The sequence below is a fragment of the Mauremys reevesii genome, linkage group 5 (assembly GCF_016161935.1).
Source record: "Mauremys reevesii isolate NIE-2019 linkage group 5, ASM1616193v1, whole genome shotgun sequence".
NCBI lineage: Eukaryota > Metazoa > Chordata > Testudines > Geoemydidae > Mauremys > Mauremys reevesii.
The window spans coordinates 61,991,810-62,010,260 of record NC_052627.1 but is presented as its reverse complement, the minus strand read 5'-3'; the positions used below and the strand labels follow the sequence as shown (position 1 = coordinate 62,010,260).

General features: G+C 42.0%; 1 long non-coding RNA gene across 3 annotated transcripts in view; it reads left to right on the top strand.

Annotated features, from left to right (window-relative positions):
• The first annotated feature begins 7,271 nt into the window (after nucleotides 1–7,271).
• Nucleotides 7,272–18,451, top strand: part of LOC120405573 — a 70,586-nt gene continuing 59,406 nt past the window's right edge. For all 3 annotated transcript variants that reach the window (XR_005598688.1, XR_005598689.1, XR_005598690.1), the window contains exon 1: nucleotides 7,272–7,391. This is a non-coding gene — a long non-coding RNA (uncharacterized LOC120405573). The remainder of the gene's footprint in view (nucleotides 7,392–18,451) is intronic.

The following is an 18,451-nucleotide window of genomic DNA, read 5'->3' as shown; positions in this document are numbered from 1 at the left end:
CTGGAAACCAAGTGTAGTGTGGAATTACAAGAACCTTCCCCCACTAATTACTTCTTAAAAACTTTCTGTACTATATGTTGTGAGGGATTGTTTCTTTTCCAGGAACTTTAATTGATTCCTTTTTCCCCTTGTTTATGACACTTTGTCCTGTCCCTCCCTTTTTTAATGTCGAGAAAGTTTCCCAATTCTTTTAATACTTTAAATCAGACATGACAATTTTTGGGAAGGCTGCTAAAGCAAATTTGATAAATGAATCATATTATTTCCTTGCAATGAAGGATTGGAAAGTTGCTAATGGGGTACAGATTGCACTTTTTTTTTTTTAACAACAGTCAAGGAAAAATCCTGAGAATTAGACTGGTGAAGAGCAAGTTTTTCAAAAGACACCCGGGGGCTAGATTCACAAAGCTATTCAAGCACCTAAATCCAACATTTGGGCTCTGACATTCAAGCATCAGGCCTTGCATAAAATACTGCCATGGGTGTGGCTCAGTCTACCCGATAACTCAATGATTAGGGAACTCATGTGGGATGTGGAACTGAAAGACTCAGGTTTAAATACTCAATCTGCCTGATTTGAAGCACACACTTGAATCAGCTCTCCGACATCTCATGTGGAAGCTTTTACCATCAGACTATTGGGTATTCTAGGGTGGCTTGTTCTCTTTTATGAAGCTGTTTCACTTTGTATAAGTAGTTAAATATTGATTTGAGCAGAGATTTGACCGTGACTCCCACATTCCAGGTGAGTGCCCTAACCACCAGGCGATAGCATTCTCCACTGGTATTATTGGGCATAATTCCACTGAAGTTAATGGACTTGTGCCCATGTATACCCTGCAAAGAATTTGGCCCAATACATGAATATGGTGATTTGGGGGATTTGTCTAAGTATTGCTGATACAGAGTTTATAAAATCAAGAATCATAACTCCACGCATTTGCTGACAGGGACGATGTCACGTATTATCTCTTCTTCCACCCTCCCCAAATGTGGAAGTCAACAAATCAAAGAATTCATTAAGTCTTTGCCTTGGCAATAGAATGGATACTAGTGATATTTGCCATTAAAGGAAGCTAGTTTTTCCAGGTTGTCTGCAGGTGGTGATAGTGGTGGTGGGAACTGCGGCAATGGAAATTCCCCAGCAAAACAGAAAAACAAGGTTTAAGAACTGGATTTCAAAAACTCCAGAATCTGGGAGGTTCAAGGAATGAAGAGACAAGTGCTTTCTGACCTAGAAGGTTCCTTTTGACTGACTGATCTGAACAAGCTAGAGATCTTGTTGCAAGGGCAGAGAGCTTAACCTGAAGGCTGACCAAAAATCTAAAGAGTTCTTGGAGCGGGAGGGCTCTGGAGAGAGAGATTGTGTGGGCAGGTTGTGTTACTTACAGACCCATGCAAAAAATATCTGTTTTCTCTACAATAAGAAATTTAAGAAGTTCCTTTGCAAAGATTCCAAGTTCCTAGGAGTCATACGTCCCAGAAGAGTTAAACTGGAGTACCCACAAGGGTAGAGCTCTGGAATGGGTGATCTTAAGCTATTGGGGAGACTTGGGGTTCAGCACTGATCTAGGGGGCATAAGGGACCTGGACCATGGGTTTTAATTCCTAGAAGGGGTACTAGGACAGGAGGTCTGCACATGAGGAGTGAGCCTGAGAATCCCTGAGTCAAATGGTGCCTAGACACTGCTCAGATTCAGTAAGCTTACTAGCCTGCAGGATCCAGTGCTTGGACCCAACCACAACAGCCTGGTGAGTGTCCAACAAGGGGCTCCCCAACCAAGTCTGTAATAACAACGTTACAACACAAGGGGACAGCACCAATGGGGAGATCAGTATTGGAGGACTGAATGAAATTTTGGCCCCACTGAAGTTAATAGCAAAATTCAGTGCCAGGATGTCATTCTATGTAAATTAGTTTAGTAGTGAGCTGAAAGCATAGCAAGAGGCAGATACTTTTCCCATTCCACCTATGCTGAAAAAGCAGAGGAACTAGAAAATGCTCTCTCATTACTGTTTACCCTTTATTGCTGTAACGGATGCTCCAGGCCACTGGAAGAGGTTTCACTTAGGTCCAAAATGTGGAAAGCGGGAGGCTAGATGTCTGGCTGATAGAACTGTTTAACCTTTCTACTGTTGCAGGCAGTGAGAACTAGCTGAGCCTGATAAAGGATGGGCAGCTGAAGACTTGCAAGCTGAACATTCAGGCCATCTTTATCTCTTTAAATAGCACTCAGTTGTGCTATTTGGCAAATATAGTATTCTATTCACCATTGTCTAACACACATCACTTGCCTGTTTATCTATATATATACACACATATTCATTGAAAAAACAAGTGTACACCATAAATAAAGTTTGACATACTACTATAATAGTTAGAAGGCAAAGGCAAACATCTTCCTTTGAACTGTATTCCTCAAAATGTACATAGTGATTTTTAAAGGAACATGAATGCTAATATAATTTGTGGTATTTCTAATCATATTTGTGTGTTCCTTTTCATTTAAGAGTTTCTAATTCTATATTACCAAAATAGCATAGGATGGCATATAGTGGGTGCACATATGGGCAGGGGTGCTGGAACAATTTTTATGGTGGGAGTGCTGAGAGCCATTGACCCAAACTTTAAACCATATATATAATGAAAATCACTTCAAGCCAGCGGGTGCAGCAGCACCCCAGCACCTATGTATATGGGTAGCCTAAAGCCCTACTCTTAAAATGTTCATATAGTATTTAGAATCTGTGTAATACTTTCCTTAACTAGATAAGCATATATTGTAACTGTACCTTTGAATATAATTAGGTTGTCCCAATTGTCATACAACACGTCAAGACTCAGTAAAGTAGAGATATTTATAATCCAGAAGTAGTTTTAAGAGTAACTACCTGTCTGGTAAAGGTTATATTTCAAGACCTCAATCAGGGTGAATATGTAGGAAAAAAGTCAGGCTTAACCACTTAAAATATGAAAGAAGAAAGTTGACATTTGAAAGTAGGGGAAAAACTAGCAGCTGTTAAGGAATACGCCTTTCAGCAACTGATATGATCCTGTACTTGTATGAGCTATGCTGAATCATGTAGGTGAGATAAAGATATATGCATGGAAAAAATTGATTTGGGTTTAAGCATGAAGAATAGACTTAACACAACTCAGCATTGGCCTAACTTTGCTTCCATTGAAGTCATCAGGAAATCTCTGACTTCAATGGAAGCCGAATTTGGCCAACACTGGAAATCCCACCCAGAGTTATTATTGCTGTCATTGGGATACATGAGGCTAAAATAGAGATTTCAGCAACTAAGTAACTGTATTTGTTTTCAGACCTTATAACTTTTAATCAAAGAAATAGGTTCTCCCCACCTCTTTAACTGAAAAGCCAATTGGGAGAAGTCTTAGGATTTTCTCAAGACATTTCAGATACCTTGTGAACGAGCTAGAACTTCAATGACAGGCAGATTTTGATCTGAATTCTTTGAATTGCATGCATGCATCTTCCCCCTCTTGCTCTCATCACTCTCCTTTGTCTTTCTGCTCTCTGTAATCTCAAATCTCGTACCATTATTGAAGCTTCTAGCTTCAGGAATCTTTAATGTTTAAAATGCTATGAATTATGTTTGGATTCTACCTTCTCTACACAAAACAGTGTGGTGCCAGTGCCATTTTAATACCTAAGCAATTATATAGTACCGTGTGCATTCCTCTGGCTGCAGCAGAGAGGTAAAAACTCACATACAGCGAAGATTTAATAGAAAATCTGACTCATTCATAATGATGAACAGCAGGTAGTAGACGCTAATGCCTCCCACACAGTTCTATTTTCAGATTTCTGTGGGTTTGAGGAAATTGGTTGAAAACTTCAGTATCTGTACTGTCATTTCTGATTTTCCTTCTACAGCATAATCTATGGATTTAGTCCTTTAGCACGTGAGTGACATTTACCCAGGGCACTTGTGACTCATATGTTTTTACTAGTGTGCCAATTTATGCTCCTGAATAGCACCAGCATAAAAGTCTAAGTTTTCAATTGCTGTAAGTGTGTAAAACAAAAGGCTTTCACTAGAGAACTGATAGATATCTGAAGGGTTTAAAAAAATACAAACTCTAGACTTATATATATATATATACACATACACACACACACTTATTCAAACAGGGAGACCAAAAGCTTCAGAATGAGAATTGGTAGTTATGCTCAAAACAATGCTCTAAATATCAAAAGCCAATAAAAAAACCACCATCTGAAAAACAAAAACAAAAAACAAACCTTGGATTATTTGTCCTTGAAAGACATAGTAGCATACTAATTAGTTGCTAATTTTTTTCTTTAATACAGTTAAACCCAAATTCTCTCTACGGGCAATTCTTTATTGTAGCCACAGTAACAAAAAGGAACTTTATAATTACTTCTTGTTGTCTCCTGAAATAAGTATAACTCTTCCTACTTACAAAGCTCTGCATTCTGATTGTAGTATTTGCAATGTTTTCCTGTGTTTCAAGCATTGTTTAATTGGTTCTCTTTATTCATTCAGAATGTTGAATTATTCTCTACAGCTCATTACAGATTTCATTTGAAAAAAAAATGTTCTGTTTTATAATACCCTTTAAATACCATTCAAAATAAATTCCAGTTTTCAGGATTTTAAAATGTATAGTGAAAATGTCTACTAAATGCAACAAAAATAATTACTTGTAAATATATTTACATAGGTGAAAGTTTATACACAGGAGTAGAACAAAGAAGGTAAAAAGTGGCAATTGATTAGAAACTCTTCAGACAAAAGTTAAATAGCTTTCTGTAATATGGAAAGAGTTTGATGGAATGTTCTCTTTAAAGAACTATAGGTTTGGAGAAGACTATTGGTTTCATTCCTTTTATATTCAAAAAAAGATTTTTTCCCATCACTGTATGCACAGACTTAAAGACAAACTTAGATCTAACTGTTCCTGGACACCATTATTCTGACTTTAAAATTATATAGATTTGGGGACTTAACTCTATACTGTTTTGAGGGAATTTGATCCATAAGTGGAACAAAGACCTTTTGGGGCAAGAGGGGAAGTTTTTTGTTTGAACTATCTGCTCTTCTCTAAGTCAAGCAGAGCCAACAGACCTGAGAGGAATCTCTCCTCACTCTGGGCCTGATTCAAAGCAAGCTGAAGTCAATGGGAAAGTTTCCAATCACTTCAACAGAGTCTGGATCAGGCACTCTGAGCAGGAAGTGATTAAGTGAGATCATTTCTCACTCACTATTAGGACAAATTTTCACTAGTACCAATATTCACAGTTCACTCCTGGGCAGCCCCCTGCCCTATTTACTAATGGAAGGGAACTGTGCAAAGATCCCCCCCAAACCCCAAGTTCTGCTCACTGATCAATGGGGAGGAAGAGGAGAAGGAACAAGAGACCTAGCAGAGAGGGGTGATCAGAAGGTCTGAAGTACAAAGAAACAAAAGTAGTAAGTAGAAACTGATAACAGTCACAGCCTATTCCACCCTTATATGCCCACATGTTGTTATTACAGCATCTATGACAAAAAACAAAATTATTGATCTTTATGCTCAGCTCACAGGGGCATGCTGGCCTCTGGGGTGCACCTGTGTTGGCGTATTTGCGCATCTGTGACTATCATGGTCAGGAGCTGTGTTGAAGCCTATGACTGTTTCAGCCCCCATCCAGACCTACAAAGCCCAAGACTGGTCCTCAGCCTCTTTCGTCCCCCAAGCCTTCCAGTCCTCTCCTCTGCTGTTCTCTCTTTTATTTCCACAGTAGCCACAAAGCCCTTCACAACTTGGTCTGAGGATCAGAATCACTGTCACCCAACCTCTGGGTGTTTGTTTTAGTAGGTTTGGTCAGAAGCTTTTGAAATTTCGCCAAAACACAGGAGAACAAGATGTTAGTTCTCCTCTCTCTCCAATATTTTGACCCACTTTAATAATTTTGGAGTGGTGTTACTGGATGTGTTGTGTGCAGAGCAACTGAGTGAGTCTGGTACCTGTAAACTGCATGGCTTAATCTGGGCCTACAGGCTTGGCACGGTCCCTGACAACAAATGAGGAGCATAGGGGTGCTTTTAAGCACTCTTGAAAACCCCAGATGAGCACCCAGTTGTGGAAACACACAGAGAAAATGGGAGACTTGGATCTCATAACAAGCTGTTCTGAGATATCCTGAGTGCCTAATAGGTATCGAGCCTCAGATCACACATTGGCCATCTCCACCTGCACAAAATTTGACAATTCTACTAATAGTGCATGTAGACAATTATTGTACTTCTACCACTTCCCCCTGCTATACTGCCTGCATTGGTGGTTTCTTCTTTTGCATATTCCCCCCCATATGAAGTTAAATGTTGTTTACCTCCTTTTATATTGTTAAATAAGTTCAGGTTTTTTAATGTTCAGTTTCATTTTCTATTAAAGTAGTAGAATCAGTAGCCAACATAGGATAACAAGAGCAAAAGTTTAGAGTTACACAAGAACTATTATGTAGCTATAGAAACTGCCTAATCCTCAATTTTGGATATTTATATAGAGGGCCTTTAAAGCCAATATCAGGTCACATACTGGCATATTAAGGACTAAATATCGCAAAGATATCCTCTCACTTTACAAGCCACAGAGGTATTTGTTTTCTCTAATTCCTCTTGGAGAATCACTGTTGTTCTTTTTACACACCACTCCCAACAACATTTTTACTGTCTTGAAGAGTTTTCCAAGTGTTGGTACTGATCCTTTTCCCACTTAAGTCACTGGCAAAATTCTCATTAGTCAGAATGAAGGATTTTTTCAGGCCCTCTTTCACTTAGATTCTGTATCTTTAGTCACAGGCCTATCTTTCATTCTCCTTCCTTTCCTGATTTTTGCAGATTTTTCATTTTGAAACATCCTTGTGAAATTCTTATCCTTGTGAGGCTTTTGATCAATTTTAGAGGTTGGTTTAGAATTCCCTCCTTAGCTCCAAAACTCCAAACTGTCTGCCTTCTCCATTTTAGTCCCTCCACTTACATGTTGGTTATCAAGAAGAACTAGATGCAGCTTGCTCCAAAGCACAGAACCCCAAATGTATCTACAAACCTCATATGCCCTTGTGTGATAGAGTACTGAGAACCAATAGCAGAGGCAGCACTCTGGTCACTTAAACACCCCCCTAGACACACCTGACTGCCTAATTAGTGGGGATTAGAATGAGCTGGGAAATGCTAAAGCACTAATTAGCCTATTAACAGAGGGTTAAAGCAGCATAGGAAGTAAGTGCTTGGGGAGAAAAGCAGGCTAGAAGCCAGATCCCAGAAGATCTCTGGGTGGAGAGAGCTTTTCCTTTTCTCCTTAGCAGAGGTTTGAGAAGAACTGAAACTGCAAGTGATGTGGTGTATGAATCACTAAGGTGGGTGGGGAGAGAGCTATGTAAATAAGTTACATGGTGGTGGTTGACAACTGAAGGTCTCTGACTAGTCTGTGTAGACAGAGGTGGGACCTTGTCCAGTCACACCATATCTTGCTATTGCAGCACTTATATGGAAAAAGAAAACCTGAGAGAGAGAGCATGCGCCACTTGATGTCCAAGACCAGCATGGATAAAACAAATCATGAAACCAAGGTTCTTTGGTGCATGTTTGTCATATTCTGCATGCAAAAAGGAGAAAGTGGGAGCATTTTTTATTTATGTATGTACTAACCATGCACATCCAGTAGAGAGAAGATAAAATAAAGGCCTAATCTTTAGATGCTAGCCTGCATAAAACTTTATATGTTGAATAGCCAAGAAGGTATTGCAAAATAATTACACTAGAGCAGACTAATAGAAATTAGGGTAGCATTACCCTAGAGCTCTGAATAGGTGTTTATATTTATCAGACATGGTACCTAGTGTAGGTTATCCTTTATAATGTTTGTTAGCTAATCTATATTCTATTGATCTGGAGGCACGGGTGCTAATGGTGTGCACAGTGCAGTTGTGGGCAATGATCCAGGCAGAGTTTTATATTAATTTGTATGGGGTAAAGTAAATGTGACTAGGTTTTCAGTGCTGCTAGAAGACAAACAGAAGTGCTGGCAGGGATAATTCTATTTTTTTTTAAACCAACCTTTTCTTCATTAGTATCACAGGCAATGGGAATCCAGTCAGACTACTTTCAAGCATAATCCCAAACTTAGCTGAAGATTTAGCCAAAAGGTTGTTTCTAGTCAAAGTTGTAGAGGAAAAGCTTGACTGTGAGTCAACTGAGCCAAGGATCAAAATGTAAATCATAATCGTCACATCTTTATCACCAGATTGTGTTTCCAGATTTAAAGAGAACAGAAAGGTCTTTTTTCCTCTCATGTAATTCCATTGTAAAAGTATCTAGATAACCTAGTAAATGAACTATCTTGAAACTTCAGAAACTTGAAAGCATGTTATAGGGGAAATGTAGTACTGCATAAACCCTCTGACTTCAGCCAGCAAAATAAAAGGGAGATTTGATACCCCAATAGTATTAACATTGTATTTACAGCTGCTGCTGCCCACATAAAAAAAATATTTCCCAGGGGCTGAGATCAAAGGCACTGCCACAGTGTGACATGGTATGGGACTACACTATAATAATTTTACAGTGTTAACAGATTGTTTCCAATGAAAGTGTATGTGATAGAACTGCAGGTGTTCATAAACAGATTGCAGGATCAAAAGATTTTAAAATTCTGGGCTACATTTTAAGTTAGCCCCTTCTGCTATACAGTAGCTTAATTGTGAGTCTACAAAAAGCACCTTTTTGCAATCTATAACTAAATGGACTATCTTAATAATTTGGGTAGAAACACTTCTGTTATGAGTGCCAGCATGGCTCTTATATTAAACCAATATGTGTTGTAGATTTTGCTGACAGTGTTCTCAGATGCTTTCAAAACTTAACTGAAGTTATTTTGCATAAAATAGCAAAAATACATGGCAGTCTGTTATGCACGTGACCATACATTCTCCCTCAACTTTTAAAACAAAAAGCGATTGTTTTGAGCCAGATCCTCAGCTGAACTCCCTCGGCTTCAGTGGAGCTACACACTAGCTGAGGCTCACCCCCCATAGCATTTAGAACTTGCAACAGGCTCTTTGCCAGACCTTTGTGAGTACATTGTTAGAATGGTGCACAGACATTTAACCTCATGACTCCTTGACATTAATGGGACAGTAAAATCTCTATAACCCCTGCTCCAAACATAGCCACTGAAGTCTGACAAACAGCCTCAAAGGCTTCCATGTAAGAGCTTTTGAAATTGCTGCTCTTTTCATGTAAGATTTCTGATTAAATCTGCCCACTGTTGATAGAATTATATGCAGAACCTATATCTGAATACAAGTAAGGCTGAGGTTGTTGCATGCTACTAACTGCAAAGCAGTGTGAGATAAAGCAGCAGCAGTAGCATAAAAGGGGAGCCCAGTTTTTTAAAGTTCTGATTTAATTGTCTTGAATGCATCTGGGATTCTGCTCCAGGCATATCTAAATATTATGGGAGCTGTGTTAGGCATCTTAGCAGACCAGATGCTTAGCCGTAGTGCAGCTTTATTGTTCCGAACTGGCAGTGCAAAGTGGCTGTAAAATCAGTTTCTTTCTCTCTCTTCCCCTACACTACTGAAATATACCACCTGAGTATTCATGGAATAGGACTGGCCCTCTAGAAGTCCCCTAAGTCATGGGCCAAGAGGGAACAGGGGTGTTGTTGCATTTCAGTGATCCTCAGCTGGCAGAACACCCCACTGGAAGCTGTTGTAAGCAGACAATTTAGGGAAATCCCAGCCTCAGAACTGGATAGGGAGACATTGTATAAAGCCAGCTTTACTCTCTCAACTCGGCTGTGCTGAGAGCAACTAGTGACAGAGCCCCTAGGTTCTAATTCTCCATTGCCTTCTATCCTGTGTAGTAATTTACAACAGCACAAAGTAAAATATGAATATACCATTTACAGCCACAGTGTGTCTGTACAAGATTCAAGGCACTGAACAGCCAGGTTTCTAAGAGCCAATTTCTTACACTGCTTTGAGTCAAGGGAGTGACACTGCTGTAAAACTGTCAGTGGAAGGAGAATCAAACGCCTTATTTCTAAAGATAGTGTTTTGAATTCTAACTGCTCAATTGCAACAGCACAATTAGATGGCTTCAAGTTAAGCCAATTTTCAATCACTGCAATGTTCATAGCCAGACTAGAGCCCATTTTCTTCCTTTACATATTGTACTAAGAGCCAGAGCAATGGAGGGATGCCAATTTACACTAACTGAGATGACACTAAATCTCTCAAAACCAGATAAAGAACCTGAGACATAGTAGAGGGGGAATAGGGAAATGTGAATGGATAAAACATACCCAATTTTGAGCTTCCTCAGGAGAGGTTGCTTAAGCCAAATTGTGATAAGCTGGCAGCTTGCAAAACTAAGTGTACAGTGTTTATTTATCTAACAGTGATTCTTCACTGAAAGTCAATGCGGATTTTACAGAACAAGTTCACAATGTAGCCACATCAGAAGTGGCATTTCTGAAAGTGAAGAGAAAAAAAAAAAGTCAGTGCACGAGCCATGTATTTGTCATTCCGGCTATGTCCATGCTATGAGCTAGGGGTGTGATTCCCCTACTTGCATACACATACTTACACTAACTCTCAGCGTTTCACATGGGTTTGTACTTGGCACAGCTCAGTTGTGCCTCTACTGATGCTGCTACTGGGCTATTTCTGCTCATTCTAACTCAATGAGAGTAGTGCAAGTATGCATACACATGCCCGAAAATCACACCCCTGGTTCATAGTGTAGGGATCGCTCAAGAGGCCATTGCAAGCACAAGTGAGTCTGCCTGCTCTTGAGAAATGTGAGCAAGATGCAAGCAGCAACCATTTGCTATTTTGAGACTCATACACCTTTCTAAGCCTCAGGAGGTTCACTCGTGCCATGGTGAAGCTCAGTTAGAAGAGAATTGTTTTAAAATTAACCATAATAAAAAAAATCACAAAGTTCTCACTTCCATCCCTTGAAGGATGATCCTGGCTTGCCAGAATACTGCAATGATGATTTATTCTTTGTTGGGCAGGCTGTTTGTTTTTAATTTTGTATGGGTTTGTGTCAAGTCATATCCTAACCATCAAAATGTTGGGGGTTCAGATAAAAGGTTCCAGGTGTTGAAAACTACATGTAGATGTCAAAGGATGGACAAGCTCAGCACATAGGTGCGGCTTTTACAGGTCATCCACAAGTGTCACTATCATGTAGTATCCTTTGAGGGCCACAAAAAAATGTTTAGCATAATTAGAGGCTTCTGAAAATACCTAACTGCCCTCTTGAAGAGTAGAAAAAACTGTGTTTGATACCATAAATCATTGAAAATTCAGACCACCAACTTTCCTGTAGTACACAGACAAAATGGAGCACAAAATACAAACACTGAGATGTAAACTAAGCCTTAATTCTTGAGCAGAGAAATCTCCAAAGCATGCATGATGAAAGCCAATTCTTGTCATATTGAAGGTCCAAGTTGTATTTTTGTAAAAAATAACCTATAATAATGACCATACTCTGCACTTAACTAGACCCTTACATCTGAAGAGCTCAGATCACTTTACAAATACTAACAGATGAAGTCTCAGAGCACCCAGTGAAATAAGGATTATTATTGCCATTTTATAGGTAGGGAGAATAATGCACAAGGTTTAAGATATGTGCTAGCTCACAAGATGTGTACAGAAGCCTAGGAGTAAAACCCAGGTTTTCCTGCTTCCAGGCTTGCCTACAATATCATGCTGGCGATTTAGACATACGGGGTGAGTGTGATGGAGCAGTACTCACCTATTGAGTACCTCCTACTAGCTAGGTATGGTATGCCACTTTTCCCACTCCTGGCACCCCCTGTGGGTTGCTGATCTTCAGGGGTGTGCACAAGAGGGGCAAGACAGGGTACAGCCTGCCCCCAATCACTGGGAGCACAGAACTTCTCTAGGGGCCAGGGCAGGGAGAGTGTGAGCCAGCACCTCAAGCCACATGGTGGGCAAGCTAGTACCTCCAAAACCAGACAAATTTTTATTCCTGTGCATGCTCCTGCTGATCTCACTAGGTGAGTCTTCAATGGCTCAGCCCTTAACACAAGTCGCACTGTCAATATGAGCCCCTCCCAGGGTAGCAATGGGTTCACCAAATTGTCCCCACCAGGGTCTTCAGCTCCATCTTTGGGCCTTTTACACCAGGGTCTTCAGCTCCATCTTGGGGTCTTTTAAATCAGCCTTTTGCTCACTCCTGTAAAGGAGCATTGTTCTGTGCTCAAAGTTCAAGCCCCTTCACCAGTGAACAGTGGCAGAACCCAGGCCTACCTAGCACTCCCTGTTCCAGCCCAGGGACCCCATAAATGTCAGCCACATACAACTTCCTTTAATTAGTAGTTGTTTGCTGCTGCTTTCCCACTTGAACCCTTTATCTTCATTCATTACCTTGAAGTTGCAGTTCTCAGGTCCACCCTTCCCCCAGTCCAGTAAATACAACAAGTCAACCACTTTTGGCCAGCAAGGAACTGACCTGCTTGGCCCCTGCATCTCCTTTTACCTGAGCCTGCTAGGCTCTGATTGGCTGCTTCCACATCTCTCTAGGCAGGTCTGGAGGACCAACCTCCACTGCTCCTGCCTGGGGCAGGCAGGGCCGCCCAGAGAATTCCGGGGGCCCGGGGTCTTCGGCGGCGGGGGGCCCTTCTGTTCCGGGACCCACCGCCGAAGTGCCCCGAAGACCCGCTGCCGAATTACCGCCGAAGCTGGACCCGCCGCCGAAGCGCAGCCCGGTCTTCGGCGGTAATTCGGCGGAGGGGGGCCCCCGCCGCGGGTCTTCGGGGCACTTCGGCGGCGGGTCCCGGAAGGGAAGGGCCCCCCCGCCGCCGAATTACCACCGAAGACCGAGCTGAACTTCGGCGGCGGGTCCCGCTCCGTCTTCGGCGGTAATTCGCCAGCGGGGGGGAGCGGAAGGACCCCCCGCTGGCGAAGACCGGCAGCGGCAGAAGCTCCTGCGCCCGGCCGCACAAGAGTTTGCCGGGCCCCCCGGAGCGAGTGAGGGACCCCGCTCCAGGGGCCCCGAAAAACTCTGGTGGGGGCCCCTGTGGGGCTCGGGGCCTGGGGCAAATTGCCCCTCTGGGCGGCCCTGGGGGCAGGGTGTACTAGGACCGCAGGACCTCCAGATGGGGTCCTCAAAGGGCCAAGTATGCCCCATCACAATCAGTTTAACATTCAAAAGAAGAAATGTGAACGTGAATACTAAAACATTTAATAACAAAAACAATGCATTTCTTCTGACTGTCAAAGATTGAAAAAGTTCTACAATAAATTCCAGGTGTAACAAATAACATTTTTATTTGTTTGTTCATTTTAAGCAGCAAGACAAATGCAACCTGAAGAGTCAAGAATGTTAATTGACTTGACAGTACAGGACCATTCAATGTACCAACTATCTTAGATCATTGGTTTATCCTATTCCAAGTAGTAGTCAATAAGTGATACACCCTCATTTCCACCTTTTCATTTTTCAGCATACACACAGTAATGCACCTAGTTATTGGTACAATACACTACATGGGATAAGAGGTGAATTCCTTGATATCCCCACAGTGATTACTTCACACTGTGAAGTTTAATTTTCATAATCCAGACCCATATTTTCTCTGCAGGCTATTCAGCATTAATGAGGACAAGCTAAGAAACAGTGAAATACCCCTTAGTGATGACAAAAAGGAAAACTTAACAAAGTCTAAACAAAAGAAAGGAAAATTTTCCCTCACAAACACTGCATCAAACTCCACTAAATTTGGGCTATTGGGCCAGTACTTGTCTCAGATTATATTTGTACCTTTTCCTGTTTTACACTAAGAGGGAGGAGGTGCATCAGAGTGACTACACTTTTGGCCAATGGCTGTAACTGGGGCAAATCCACAGCATGGACAAGGCCTAAATTAAAGCAGTCCTTAGATTGCTTTAAAGCTTGTGAATTTGCCTGGCACACAGTCACAATGTGGAGGAGGTGCAAAAAGTAGAGGCCATAGGTAAAATCCTGGCTCCATTGAAGAACTGTGTTATAGGAGTTCAGTCCACTTGATTTTTTTGGAGGGAAAACTTTCAGAAAGGCTTATAATGTTTCATGCACAAATCTTTGCATATCCAGATTTATGTTTATTGGGTATCATTCCAGAAAAGTTCAGGATTCTCACAATCAAAAGAAACTTCTGCCACAGTTATTTGCATTGAGCATGGAAATGCATTTCTAGAGTAAGGAAAGACTAAAAGACATTGAAAGGTAGACGACTGAATCAAATAGTTCCATATTCCTAAAATCCTAGCATTTAAAGTAAGAATGTACAGTTGTTGCACACAGTATATTTTTGCAGGGTTGTTTTTGTTGTTTTGGTTAGTTCTCATTTTCAATGATTACTTGTGATGGGGCTTTCACTACTTCCCTAAAGAGATGATTCCACAGTCTAACAGATCTCACTTTTAAAGATTTTTTTTTCTGAAGTTCAGCCCAAATGTTTTGTTTTGTTAATTTCATCCTGATGGAGCAGAAATGTACCATATAAGACTGACAGTATGTCTCACTTTGCCAAAAGGTATGAGTTTATAGCCTTCAGTGAAAAAGAAAATTTGAGTAATTCAGGCTTGAAGCTCCAAAATGATACAGTCTTTAACTATATAGTTATCTACCAAACAGGAAATTGAAATTTACAAAAATAATGAAAATTATACTCCTGATAATAGACTCATAGGGTATGTCTACACTACCAGATTAGTTCGATTTAACTTAATTCAAATTTGTGGAATCGACCTTACAAAGTCGAATTTGTGTGTCCACACTAAGGACACTAATTCGACTTTGTGAGTCCACACTAATGGGGCAAGCGTCGACATTGGAAGCGGTGCACTGTGGGAAGCTATCCCACAGTTCCCACAGTCCCCACTTCCCATTTGAATTCTGGGATTTCCCCACAATGCATGCTGGGGGGAAAAATGTGTCGAGGGTGGTCTTGGGTAACAGTCATCATTCAACGTGCTTTCGGACGTCTCAAGGGGAGATGGAGGAGCTTACTGACTCGCTCGGATCTCAGCGAAACCAATATCCCCATTGTTATTGCAGCTTGCTGTGTGCTCCACAATCTCTGTGAGAGCAAGGGGGAGACCTTTATGGTGGGATGGGAGGTTGAGGCAAATCGCCTGGCTGCTGATTACGCTCAGCCAGACAGCCGTGCAATTAGAAGAGCCCAGCGGGAAGCGCTGTGCATCCGGGAGGCTTTGAAAGCTAGGTTCCTCAGGGAGCAGGGTAACCTGTGACTGTTCAGTTTCTTTACAGAGAAGCTGAACCTGCCCCTGCTTCAGTTACTGTTGACTTTCTTCTGCGGTTACATACCCCGTTCACCACATTTCCCCCCTTCCAACACACGTTTAAAAATAAAGTTAATGGAACATTGTTAATTAACAACGTTTTCTTTATTAATGAATTCGCGTTAAAGGGTTGAAACAGGGACGCAGACTATGGTGGGTAGGGTGTGCAGTGATGTTAATACCGCTTCTACACTCGAGGAATGATAAGCTCCTGCTCCTAGAGCGGTCTGCAGTGCCGGACTGGTTGTTTCAACGGAGCCTGCCATCCCTCCTTTTTGGGACTCTGTGTGCGGGGGCTACGTGACCTTGTGGCGGGGGAGGATGGTTACAGATTCCCCTGCTGCGTGGCTCTGTGGTCCGGGACAAGGACCGCTGCATAAGTTCTGTAACCGCCCTCCCATGCCACAAAGTCACGTACCCCCCCACACACAGAACACCTCCCAGACCAACCAGGGTGCTTACTGACTGCACTGTGTGTGTGACCTGCTGCCCCCATGTCTGTACCCTGGTAAAGGTGACTGTCCTACGCAATTAACAACCCCCTTCCCCCCGACCCCTTCACAGACAGTCTTCTGTAGAAAAACTTGACGGAAATAGTAATTAACAGCAAACTACTTTTAATAATCAACTACACAGTTAGGGGATGAAACTGGGATTGGGGCTTCGGTGAGCCAGGAAGGGAAGGACTTCTCAACATTTAGGGAATGAGAGCCTTCTTGTATTTGTGCACTCTGCAGGGGTGCAGTGACCATTTTCACAGCCCCTGTCGCCCCTCCTTCTTGTTACTTTGGGTGAGGGGGGGTTGGGACTTTGTGGTGGGGGGAGGGCAGTTGCAGATACAGTGCAGGGGGGCTCTGTCCTCCTGCCTGCGGTCCTGCAGAACATCCACAAGGCGCCAGAGCGTGTCAAATTTTCCCTGGGCATTTCCTATGTGGCTGGTCAGAACATCCAAGCTCGGACTGCTGTCCAGAGCGTCAACAGAGTGGTGCACTGTGGGATAGCTCCCGGAGCTACTAAGGTCGATTTCCGTCCACACATAGCCTAATTCGACATAGCCATGTCGAATTTAGTGCTACTCCGCTTGTCGGGGAGGAGTACAGAATTCGAACTAAAGAGCCCTCTAGGTCGAACTAATTAGCTTCCTGGTGTGGACAGGTGCACGGTTAAGTCGAATTAACGCTGCTAAATTCGACATAAACTCCTAGTGTAGACCAGGCCATAGACTCATAGACTTTAAGGTTAGAAGGGACCATTATGATCATCTAGTCTGACCTCCTGCACAAAGCAGGCCACAGAATCTTACCCATCCACTTCTATAACAAACCCCTAACCTATGTCTGAGTTATTGAAGTCCTCAAATTGTGGTTTGAAGACCTCAAGCTGCAGAGAATCCTCTAGCAAGTGACCCATGACCCATGCCCCATGCTGCAGAGGAAGGCGAAAAACCTCCAGGGCCTCTGCCAATCTGCCCTGGAGGAAAATTCCTTCCTGACCCCAAATATGGCAATCAGTTAAACCCTGAGCATGTGGGCAAGACTCACCCACCAGGGAAAGAATTCTCTGCAGTAACTCCGATCCCATCCCATCTAACATCCCATCACAGACCACTGGGCATACTTACCTGCTGATAATCAAAGATCAATTGCCAAAATTAATTGCCAGAATTAGGCTATCCCATCATACCATCCCTTCCATAAACTTGTCAAGCTTAGTCTTAAAGCCAGATATGTCTTTTGCCCCCACTACTCCCCTTGGAAGGCTGTTCCAGAACTTCACTCCTCTAATGGTTAGAAACCTTCGTCTAATTTCAAGTCTAAACTTCCTAGTGTCCAGTTTGTACCCATTTGTTCTTGTGTCCACATTGGTACTAAGCTTAAATAATTCCTCTCCCTCCCTAATATTAATCCCTCTGATATATTTATAAAGAGCAAACATATCCCCCCTCAACCTTCTTTTGGTTAGGCTAAACAAGCCAAGCTCTTTCAGTCTCCTTTCATAAGACAGGTATTCCATTCCTCGGATCATCCTAGTAGCCCGTCTCTGAACCTATTCCAGTTTGAATTCATCCTTCTTAAACATGGGAGACCAGAACTGCACACAGTATTCCAGATGAGGTCTCACCACTGCCTTATATAATGGTACTGACACCTCCTTATCTTTGCTGGAAATACCTCGCCTGATGCATCCTAAAACTGCATTAACTTTTTTAATGGCCATATCATATTGCCAGCTCATAGTCATCCTGCGATCAACCAATACTCCGAGGTCCTTCTCCTCCTCTGTTACTGCCAACTGATGTGTCCCCAATTTATAACTAAAATTCTTATTATTTATCCCTAAATGCATGACCTTGCACTTTTCACTATTGAATTTCATCCTATTACTATTACTCCAGTTTACAAGGTCATCCAGATCTTCCTGTATGATATCCCGGTCCTTCTCTGTGTTAGCAATACCTCCCAGCTTTGTGTCATTTGCAAACTTTATTAGCACATTCCCGCTTTTTGTGCCAAGGTCAGTAATAAAAACGTTAAATAAGTAACTCCACTAGTAACCTCCTTCCAGCCTAACAGTTCACCCTTCAGTACGACCCGTTGTAGTCTCCCCTTTAACCAGTTCCTTATCCACCTTTCAGTTTTCATTTTGATCCCCATCTTTTCCAATTTAACTAATAATTCCCCATGTGGAACTGTGTCAAATGCCTTACTGAAATTGAGGTAAATTAGATCTACTGCATTTCCTTTGTCTAAATAATCTGTTACCTTCTCAAAGAAGGAGATAATGAACACATTTTTCTGGGCACCTGTGAAACAAATAACTAGTAACTCCACATGTCAATTTTAATGTTGAAGCCTGTCTATTTGCATGACAAGCTATAGTTAATTTTCATACTACATGATACAATGGGTCTGATTCTGATCTCCCAAAGGTTGTGGAATCTATGGTATGAGGTATGGCCATAGCAGTCTGATTGTATGGATGACAGTGCATAATAAGGGCCGTACATTGGTGTGATTCCATTGACTACAATGGAATTACTCTTGATTTACACCACTGTAAGTGTAATCAGAATCAGGATGTTCTGT